Source organism: Doryrhamphus excisus, chromosome 9 (genome assembly GCF_030265055.1).
Source record: "Doryrhamphus excisus isolate RoL2022-K1 chromosome 9, RoL_Dexc_1.0, whole genome shotgun sequence".
In the NCBI taxonomy this organism is placed as follows: Eukaryota; Metazoa; Chordata; class Actinopteri; order Syngnathiformes; family Syngnathidae; genus Doryrhamphus; species Doryrhamphus excisus.
This window is the reverse complement of record NC_080474.1, coordinates 20,129,058-20,140,222: the sequence shown is the minus strand read 5'-3', so window position 1 is coordinate 20,140,222 and position 11,165 is coordinate 20,129,058.

Sequence of the window (11,165 nt, the reverse complement as noted above, 5' to 3'; positions counted from 1 at the left end):
CACCCTTGCAGTTTTCCTCCATAAAAGCAACAAAAAAAAGTGCTTTGTTTGTTATTTTCTTGGGGGTCGTCATGGTGTCAGAGAGGCTTTGTTTACCCCGCGGCTGGGGTCACATTAGAAATGTTTACTCCTTCTGTCAGAGGATGAAGTTGTAAATTCCCAGCTCACAGGAAATGAAAGGTGTGGTGGCACGCTGAGAGCAGACGGCGGAGTGATGTCACCTTGAGTGAGCGTTTCTTGTCTAGACTGACAGGTGATATCGAAGGATAAACTCCATTTTGACCTTGCGTCACAACAAAAAAAAAAAAAAAAAAAAAACACTGCAGGGGAACAGCTTGAAGAAAACAGGAAGGGGTGGAAAAAATGCATTTCTAATGTTATTATTGATAACACCTGGCCGATAAGTGCAGTGCACTTCATTCCGTGTGGGAATAATGGATGGCTGTGTTTGATATGAGCTGTTATTAAAAATGGCCTTAAACACATTAATATTCAGAAAGAAAGACATGAGGACGTGATTGATTCCAAGTTGTTTTGGTGGCCGGCACAGGAGCATCAAACAACATGACCTCCATTAGTTCCCCTTCTGAAATTGCATTCACTCTACTCGCCTCTCAGCTCGACACTGCCTGGATTCATTTCTCCTGGGAGGATTTTTTTTTTTTTTTTTTTTTTTTTTGCTGTTGTTTGGTTTCTCTCTCCCTCTCTCTCTCTCTTCTAACTGCTTCCCCGTCTGTCATGTGACTCTCTTGCACTCTAATATGGGACAGGACAGAAGACACCCCCCAAAATAAAGCGGTACACATGATACATTTATCTCAATATGCGGGTCTTTCTGAGGCGCAGATCAAGCTGGCTAAACAAAACCAAGGATTGAAACGTGGAGTTTTAGGCTGAACTTATGAACTCCCAATCGTTTTTATATATGTATGCGTGTATTTATTCAAGAAAATTTCATTTTTTAGTTGAATTCAACAACGACACTCGCTGACCACATTGGGTAACGTCTAATAACAAGCAAAGTTATTGAACTGTGTGTAATAATGTGGGTACCTTGTATAGCATCATGACTTGGCTGACTGGGGTAGGCTCCAGCTCCCCTGGAACCCTGAATAAGATATGTGAGGGATGTCCAAACTTTTTCCACTGAGGGCCACATACTGAAAAATGAAAGGATGCAAGGTCCACTTTGATATTTTGTCAATCGATTAAAATGATTAACCACAATTAATCATGCTTTGTCCACAGTTAACTCAGAATGATTTGCAATTGATCAAAGATGGAATTTTTTTTATTAATAAAAATAAAAATAAAATAAAAATAAAAATAAAAATAAAAATAAAAATAAAAATAAAAATAAAAATAAAAATAAAAATAAAAATAAAAATAAAAATAAAAATAAAAATAAAAATAAAAATAAAAATAAAAATAAAAATAAAAATAAAAATAAAAATAAAAATAAAAATAAAAATAAAAATACAAAAGGCAAGTTCTAACATTAATAAAAGAATAGAGAACAGGCTGAATAGGTGTAAGATATGCTAACACAATGCTTATTCAGCTACACGAAAAATAAACATGAACAGAAAAGGTGTCCAGTGTTTATGTAAAATAAACAGTTTTTCATTTATAAGTCGCTCTGGAATATAAGTCACAGGAACAGCCAACCTATGAAAAAAAGTGTGACTTATAGTCCTTGAAAATACGGTATATACTATTATTATTTAGCATTTGCAACAAAACCCAATAATAAGCCTCCTTTATCACACCGTTCTTCATCTGATGACTCCAGTAGCGTGGAAGTACGACACTACGGATCTTGCAACATGGAAGTTTCATTCTGCTCTCTTCGACAAATACAGCAGTTCAAGCACAAACATGAATACGTTGCTAAAAAAAAAATTATAATAACGCTAAAAAATTCCGCTTTGCGTGTGTTCACTCACTTCCGCCTTTGCCACGTACTCGGGTGACAAAAGCTTTCCAAATAACTGTCTTTGGATACGACTGCTGGAAACAGCTCATAATTTCAGCTTGCAGTTCAAAGCAAAAAAATCCGCAGAGAGAATGAAACACTTGTTAGTTAGGACACTGAAAGAATGAAAAATAAAAAATGCCTGCAGTCTTCCAGCAGTGGGGGAGTTTTCCCACGCTGCAGTTTTTGTTTGTTTGTTTGTTTCAAGGGCTGCGCGGTGGATGAGTGGTTAGCACGCAGGCCTCACAGATAGGAAACCCAAGTTCAATCCCACCCTCGGCCAGTTTGCATGTTCTCCCCGTGCATGCATGGGTTTTCTCTGGGTACTCCGGTTTCCTCCCACATTCCAAAAACATGCTAGGTTAATTAGCCACTCCAAATTGTCCATAGGTATGAATGTGAGTGTGAATGGTTGTTTGTCTATATGTGCCCTGTGATTGGCTGGCCTCTCGGCCGAAGACAGCTGGGATAGGCTCCAGCATCCCCCACAACCCTTGTGAGGATAAGCTGTAGAAAATTAATGAATGTTGCCTCTGTTGCACGGCAGTCGAGTGGTTAGCACGCAGGCCTCACAGCTAGGAAACCGGAGTTCAATCCCACCCTTGGCCATCTCTGTGTGGAGTTTGCATGTTCTCCCCGTGCATGCGTGGGTTTTCTCCGGGTACTCCGGTTTCCTCCCACATTCCAAAAACATGCTAGGTTAATTAGCCACTCCAAATTGTCCATAGGTATGAATGTGAGTGTGAATGGTTGTTTGTCTATATGTGCCCTGTGATTGGCTGGCCACCAGTCCAGAGTGTACACCGCTTCCCACCCGAAGAGGGCTGGGATAGGCTCCAGCACCCCCGTGAGCGTTTTCCTGTTTGTTTCCGCCAACAGCGGACCTTTTTGATCTGTACACTGATTTTTGGCGAATAGATTTCCTGACGAATAGAGTGGGGATTCGAACCGGGGTGTCCACTCCAAAGTCCAAAGTCCAGAAAGCTAACTCTATTATTCTATTATTAGAATGATGACTATTTAATAAGCATCATAATTCCTCCTCCGTTGTTTGCTAACAACCTTTGACACATGTTTGTTTCCAATGGCGCCCCTTGTCACAACTGTGTGTGTATGTGTGTGTATGTGTGTGTGTGTGTGTGTGTGTGATAGTGACAGAAAGAAAAGGTCTGACTCGCTGGGGCAGAAGACATTTGGTGCAATCGGTAAAAGTCTAAATCTAAAATATTTATACATTTTGGTCAATACAATCATACAATACATCATTTATAACATTCTGATGTATGTCATGTTTATTTAATTATTATTATTTTTGGTTTTTTATGATGCCACAGGCCAATAAAAAATGAGTCGCAGGCCACAAACGGCCCCCGACCCAGACTTTGAACAAATTCCCGGTTGAGATGTTCACCAATTTCACTGCAACTTTTTCCTGTTTAATCCGACTAAATCCTCATGAGAGCAGACTTATTGGTGTCATGATGTATGAACCACCCACGCAGGCAGCAAAGTCTAAAAAAAAAAAATGAAAAAAAAATTGTTCCATCAGCCTTTTTCCGTACAGCGAAGAGATCTTGTCGCCCTCCTGCCTCCAAATCGACACAACAGTATAGTTCAACCATCTTTCCTCTCAGTGCAGAAGAAGAAAATTCTCCAGATGGAGTTTTCTCAATTGTCATTGTGCGGCAAAAGTATGAAACTTTCTTTGCAGCTTGACTTTGTCCAAGGGAGTTGCCAGTTGCTCACAAGTAAATTGCATCCTTCATTCTTTTTTTTTTTTTTTTTTTTTTTTTTTTTCTGACTCCACTGACTGCGGGTCAATGACTTTGACAACTTCCAAGTCGATGCAGTGATTGCTTTTGTCTCCTGTTTTGTGTCCCTGCCATCTCATCAATGCAACCCCAGGCCCCGCACCACTTCCACACCACCCTCACACGTGTCCTCCCCTGAAACCAACAACCCTTGTTAGAGAGAGAAAAAAAAAAAAAATCAAAATTTAATCTGGATAGAATTTCAATCTGATGACTTATGAACATATGTTGTAAAAAAGGGTGTGAAGTAGCGTTGGGCGAGGTGACAGGCTGATGAGCACTGGAGTCTAACAGGCCGGGACATGAGGTCATTACCGAGATGAATAATCAATGGAACTCTCAGAGGGTGAGTCTTCCTTAGGGCTGCAGAAATGCAGTGTTTTCCAGCCCGGGCCATTTACAATTATATGACTAATTTGCAACAGAGGCGCCAGATTCTTTAATAAAACCTACTCTGTTGGTAAATTGCATGGATTTTGTTTTAGCTGTGCGGGCTTAGTTCCGACTACAACAGAGCTTATTTGCAACGTATCGGACAGAAAGCACTGAGAGCTGATTTATCCTGATGGTAATTTAGCACAGCGTCAATCTGGTCTGCGTTAACATCCGTAGGTTGCTAACAGAAAGTCAACAAAGTGCAGTAAGCTCATAGGCTCAAGTTAATGGATGTTTATACTTAATACTTAAGATGGGGGAAAGAATCCAACCCACGTTGTTGCTCACTCTCACAGGAACCGGAACTTGTTGTAGAATATTGAATATTGTAGAATAACTTGTTTGTAGGTATTGTTATTGGAATAAAATGTCAATAGAATGAATATAATATTAGTTATCACCCTTATGTCCATTTGCTTAGACAATAGAAAGTGTTTGAATGTGTTGAAGAGGGAATGTTCCCGTGACCCTGATCAGAGACCCCCAGCGACCCCCAGGTCCTGGAGGTGCCTGGAGAATGTTGAATATTGTAGAATAACTTATTGTAGGGCTAGGAGACCAGGGTTCGGTCCCACCCTCGGCCATCTCTGTGTGGAGTTTGCATGTTCTCCCCGTGCATGCGTGGGTTTTCTCCAGGTACTCCGGTTCCCTCCCACATTCCAAAAACATGCTAGGTTAATTAGCGACTCCAAATTGTCCATAGGTATGAATGTGAGTGTGAATGGTTGTTTGTCTATATGTGCCCTGTGATTGGCTGGCCACCAGTCCAGGGTGTACCCTGCCTCTCCAGTAACACCGGTAATTGGTGTTGTTGAACATGAACAGATTATCAGTAATTCCTAAAACATGGAGAAATTGAAGGATTAAATTCTGCTTCTTCCTACTCCTTTCATTCATGTAATTTGGTTACGTATACCTGAAATAAATCATGACAACTGTCGATACGCTCTTGTATTGGATCTCATGTGATGATGCAGGACTTCTGTAATTCCTAAAACATGGAGACAGGGTAGGATTAAGTAAACTCTGCTTCTTCCTACTCCTTTCATTAATGTAATTTGGTTAAGTATACCTGAAATCAATCATGACAACTGTTGATACGCTCTTGTATTGGATCTCATGTGATGATACAGGACTTCTGTAATTCCTAAAACATGGAGACAGGGTAGTATTAAATTAACTCTGCTTCTTCCTACTCCTTTCATTAATGTAATTTGGTTACGTATACCTGAATTAAATCATGACAACTGTTGATACGCTCTTGTATTGGATCTCATGTGATGATGCAGGACTTCTGTAATTCCTAAAACATGGAGACAGGGTAGGATTAAGTAAACTCTGCTTCTTCCTACTCCTTTCATTAATGTAATTTGGATCTCATGTGATGATGCAGGACTTCTGTATTTGACCATATCTTTTTTTGTGTCTATAGTGAGAGCTCCTGTTGCCAACAGGTGAAAAGAGCACCCAAATTGTCCATAGGTATGAATGTGAGTGTGAATGGTTGTTTGTCTATATGTGCCCTGTGATTGGCTGGCCCATGTGTTCCTTCAGAAGAAGCGCCCCTGATGTTTGCCACAGCTCAGATCAAAAATACAGACCTTTAAATCCAATTATTGTCTGTAAATTAACGATAATTAATGACTTTAACTGAGGTCAAAGGTGAAGCAATATATGTAAAATCGTCTTCAGTGTTAAATTTGAAACTTCTTCTTCAGTCAGCCAGATATGAGTGTCCCTTGACAGACCAGGAATCTTCTTGCTTTTGAATGTGATCTAAGGTGCGTGCTGTGTTTCAAGTTCACGCACCAGCTGCAATTTTCAGCACATTTTCCTCGCTGTTGGTGATTGCGGCACACACACTCACACAAACACACACACACACACACAGGTCTGCAACAGTTTTTTCCATGTTTTCTTCAGTTGCACCACATAAAGTCACAAATGTCTTTTGGTAACCTTGAGCATCGCCGTGTGAGTGTGTGGTGCTCCTCAGAAATAAAATGTTAAAAGATTGGTAGCGCAAGTTTGATGTGATGTGAATAGAATGTGAAGCATTAGGAGATGATGCAAGCTGACTGTTGAGCATGTACCTTGGTGGAAATTTGCATAACTCATTTACAGGGTGCATCCTTAACAGCTAGTGACACTAGTTATGTGCTCAAAAATGCAAATGAGGCTCCTCATTGTTGAATTTTTACCAAACCGAAAAAAAAAAAAAAAATCATTCTCAGCCACCCCCTCTGGAGCTACACTGGAGATTTTTCTTAAAAAAAAAAATCACAGACACAAGCATCACATCTTTTACCCACATGGTAGGTTTTGACTCCGGATTGAAATGTTTGAAAAGTGGCGTTTCGACCCTTGAGGATTTGAATTTGCATGCAAATCCACAGCTGGTCGCTAACAAAAATAATTTATTCTACATGTCTCCTGATAACAAGGCTTATGAGATGCATGAGGCCTCTTTTGTTAGCTCCACCGTCGGGCCCGTAGCTTTGCCTGTGGATGTGGCGGAGCGACATGACAAGTGTTCACCTCTGAGAACGGGCGAGCAATGGCCACTGGTGAACAGCCAAGGTCTGCTCCTGCAGTGTAAAGAAATGCCAACAGTACGTCTTCTTCCAATATGCAAGTGAATCACTCTTCAAACATGAGGCTAAAGTTCACCTTTAAACAGACCAGGGGAGACCAGACAAATTACATAAAGCAGCTCATTCCAACTCAAATCAAAGATTGGAAATAGAGTTTTCAAGGTTGCCCAATTAGAATTGGTTTAAATAATATATATACATAAATATATATAAATATATATAAATATATATAAATATATATAAATATATATATATATATATATATATATCCCTACTTATAAATAAAAACTTATTTCCATTTGCGATTAAATGTGATTAATTGTGAGTTAATTGTGGACAAAATGTAATTAATTATGATCAAATATTTTAATCAGTTGACAGCCATTATATCCATGTATATGTATGTATATATATATAATGGCTGTCAACCGATAAAAATAATATTATTATTATCAATATTATATATATATATACATATATATATATATATATATTTAAAATATATATAATAAAAATTATAAAAAAATATATGTGTGTATATATATATATAATGGCTGTCAACCGATTAAAATATTTGATCGTAATTAATTGCATTTTTGTCCATAATTAACTCATAATTGATCACATTTAATTGCAAATGGAAATATGTTTTAATCTATAATAAATAGGGAAAATCTCTTTGTGGTAAACAAGTCAAATTTTATTTAATAAGTAAATATATAATTATATATAATGAATAAATGTATATATATATATATATATTATGGATGTCAATCGATTAAAATATTTGATCGTGATTAATTGCATTTTGTCCATAGTTAAATCACAAATAATCACATTTAATCGCAAATGGAAATACGTTTTTATCTATAATAAGTAAGGGAAATCTCTTTGTGGTAAACGATTGGATGCGCAACTACAACGATAATTACATCAAATTTTATGTAAAGGGATATCAATTTGGGAACTTTGAGCCATTATTTAAAAAAAAAATACAGTCAGCAAGCATATTTTTGTATTACTATTTTTCTTTATTATTAGCATATTAGCTCTTAAACTCGCCCACAAAAGTTCAGCAAATACAAAATGTGAGACCTCTCACACTAACATGTTTTTATTGATTTGTGTCAGCTCAAAATAAGATGTGTTTATTTATGATACTGGTTTTAAATTTGAAATGTTTGTGAGTAAAAAAGCCTATTTAGGAATATTCAGAAAGGATTATTATTAAAGAATTGTCTCAATTCACCTTTTCTTCACGAAATGTACAAATGAAAATACTTAGCGCATATATTGCAATAGTCATAAAACATTTCATCCAAATTTCATTTCTCTGTTTTTTTGCGATTTGTCCTACTTTTGTCCTACGCAGGCACAAACTTAAATAACTTAAATAATTTAATAATAACTTAAAATGTCACCAATTATTGACAGTATGTAAGTAGGGATCGTCACCATTTTCCACTCCTTGCCAACCTGGGTAGTTATGTTCCCATCAAAACAATAAAAAACAATAAAAATCTTCAAAAACGGAACAGATTACTACCAAACTCAAATTGTTCAAGCCAAATGTATGTCGTTTTTGCAGCTTCATTGATACATAATAACTTTTTGTAGATAATTCTTATAAAAACATCCTTCAGTCCTCGAGGAAATGAAATTTCGATTTCGAAATGCTGCCATGGCAACATCTATGCTACCGTTGTTTACAAGCAATCAGTTTTGGTTTTGGCGCATCAAAACTAATCCTTACTGTCACCCTTATCTCTTTAAAGGACTCCGACTGGTTCTGAACAGTTTAAATTTGGGAAAGATGGATGTGAGATTACATAGTAGCGTTCTTCTTCTCAACCCATCCGACCCCTCAAGGTTGGATAGAATGGGCTGGAACGGGAGGAGTAGTATTGTTCACTTTCTCTTTCTATACAGTCACTCAGTCACAACTCCTCTAAAGAATACCAATGGCGTTCTCTCGGATGGAAGCAGAAAGCGCAATTGAGTCAGAAGGAGGGATGCTGTCACTGAGCTGAAATGCTAAAGGTAGAAATGAATTGAGGACAATTGCGCTGATTTATACATCACAGCATAACGTAAGTCATGTTTTAACCATGATCGCCTCGCAATACACAGGCTGCGACGTTAAAAAATGTATTAGAAATCAATCACGGAATGGTTGGGAATGATAAACAGGGATCTGGTTTGTGTGTAAACTACATAAATGGCTTATCGTTCATTTTGCCGTATTTTTGAATTGAGGCAACTGGTGTTTGGATTTTTGCTCACCGACTGACCTCCATAAAAATAAGTCGCTGGCCCGCCTTGTGACAAAGCAGCTCCTCCGTGGTCACCTTTTTTGTTAGATCGGGGGTCAGCGACCCACGGCACCAGAGCCGCATGTGGCACTTCAGTCTCTTTGTTGTGGCTCCCTTTGCAATGCTCAAGTATTGTTTTAACACAAGGAAAACATTTTTGAAAAAAAAATTTGGAAAAAAAAAATTTGAAAAAAAATTTTGAAAAAAATTTTTTGAAAAAAAAATTTTGAAAAAAAAAATTTGAAAAAAAAATTTTGAAAAAAAAAATTTGAAAAAAAATTTTTGAAAAAAAAATTTTGAAAAAAAAATTAACTTTCTGTGACATCCTTTACTAGCAAGACTACTTCATCAACTCTGCCTCTTCTCCTCTGAACTACTTTGATCGCCAAATTCTTGCCAATACACAAACCTATATTTTAGAGCAGGGGTCTCAAACACGCGGCCCACGGGCCAAATGTGGCCCGCAGCACACTACTTTGAGGCCCCCGCCTTGATATGAAAGTTCAATGTTAGTGCGGCCCCGTGCAAGTTTGATATGGATGCTGTATGGTATCATGTACCCAGAAAAAAATTATTACGTTTGATTAATGTTCATGTTAAAGGTTAAATAACTGTTAATAGTTATCCTCCCTATCCGTGTGGAAGTGGTAAGTTTTTGGCTATTTAAGTTGAAAGGAAATAACTTGAAGGCTACCGTTTAGGTCGCGAGCTGTCTAGTTTGCGAGTTAGCATGTGTCTCAAGACGCTGCAGTTGCGCAATATGTTGTAAATAAAAAGAGTATAAATGTGACTATAGTCGTGTTTTGTCATGTGTACAGGGCTCTAATAATGCTTTGGTAATTTTAATCTGAAAAAAATAATTTGTCTACCCACCAACTATATGTGGTTTCTTAAGTTTTTATTATTTGCCGTTTTATTATTATTATTATTATATTTATTTATTACTGATTGATTTTCTTTATTCTTGATTTGTTTATTTATTTTTCATTTTATTTTGTGTAGAAAAATAATAATAAAAATAAATTCTGTTTTTAGTAAATTAGTTTTTTTTTTTTTTTTTTTAGAAAACCTGATGCGGCCCAGTCTCACCCAGACCCTAGCTCCAGTGGCCCCCCAAGTAAATTGAGTTTGAGACCCCTTGTTTTAGAGGCTTATTTTTTCCCTTGACTTCCACACTGTCGGACCGCCGCAGTGTTTGACTTTAGAGGTTCCAGTACAGTGTGAATGCTTGACTCTCTCTCAGCATGAACACAATCTGTTTTGGAGGAATGAGGTGCCAGCGGGACTTGTTTGTTCATGCATTCGTTTATTGGGGATTGTGATGCACAATTCACCCCCCCATCCCCTCCAAAACCCTTATCCGGTCCTTCATATTCACATCATCAGTATTCTAGTATTGACGGTGCAAGCAGTAGTGGACGTAAAAGAAGAATGATAAACAAGTTAATCTCACCTCCAATCAAGGCCGAGCCGAGCCGAGCCGAGCCGAGCTGAGCTGAGCTGAGCTGAGCGCTAAGTGAATCAGGGGAAAGAGGAACCGGAATGTTGTGTTTAGTCAACTCCACCGGAGTCCATTACAACAGGTATGGTGTTACACGCAGCGGGAATAATGTGTTTTCCAGTGAAATTCAATTTGTCGTGAAACAAGCGGAGCATCCCAACGTTTTTTTTTTTTTTTTTTACTGGCAAACCAAGTAAGAAGCCGCGATTAATTTGAGGGCAGCGGCCTCATTAGCGAGTTAGCTTTTAGAGTAGGACAACAGTCACAGCCTCACATTAAGACGTGGCCTATTTATTATGAATATGAAGCAGAGTTTGGAGTTGAGATCCTTATTAAATAGTTTGGCCCGTGTCGGTACAGACACCGCTGTTGATAGCCGCCCTTTTCCTGGGGTTTTAACACCCACTGAATGATAATTAGCTCCTCTTTCTGCTCTTATCTCCTACCTGCAGAAATGGCCATTTTATGCAGCGTGCACCCCAGCCGGGCAAAGTTGATGCTCCCAAGAGGAGGCGCAGCCGCCATGTTCCAGACAAT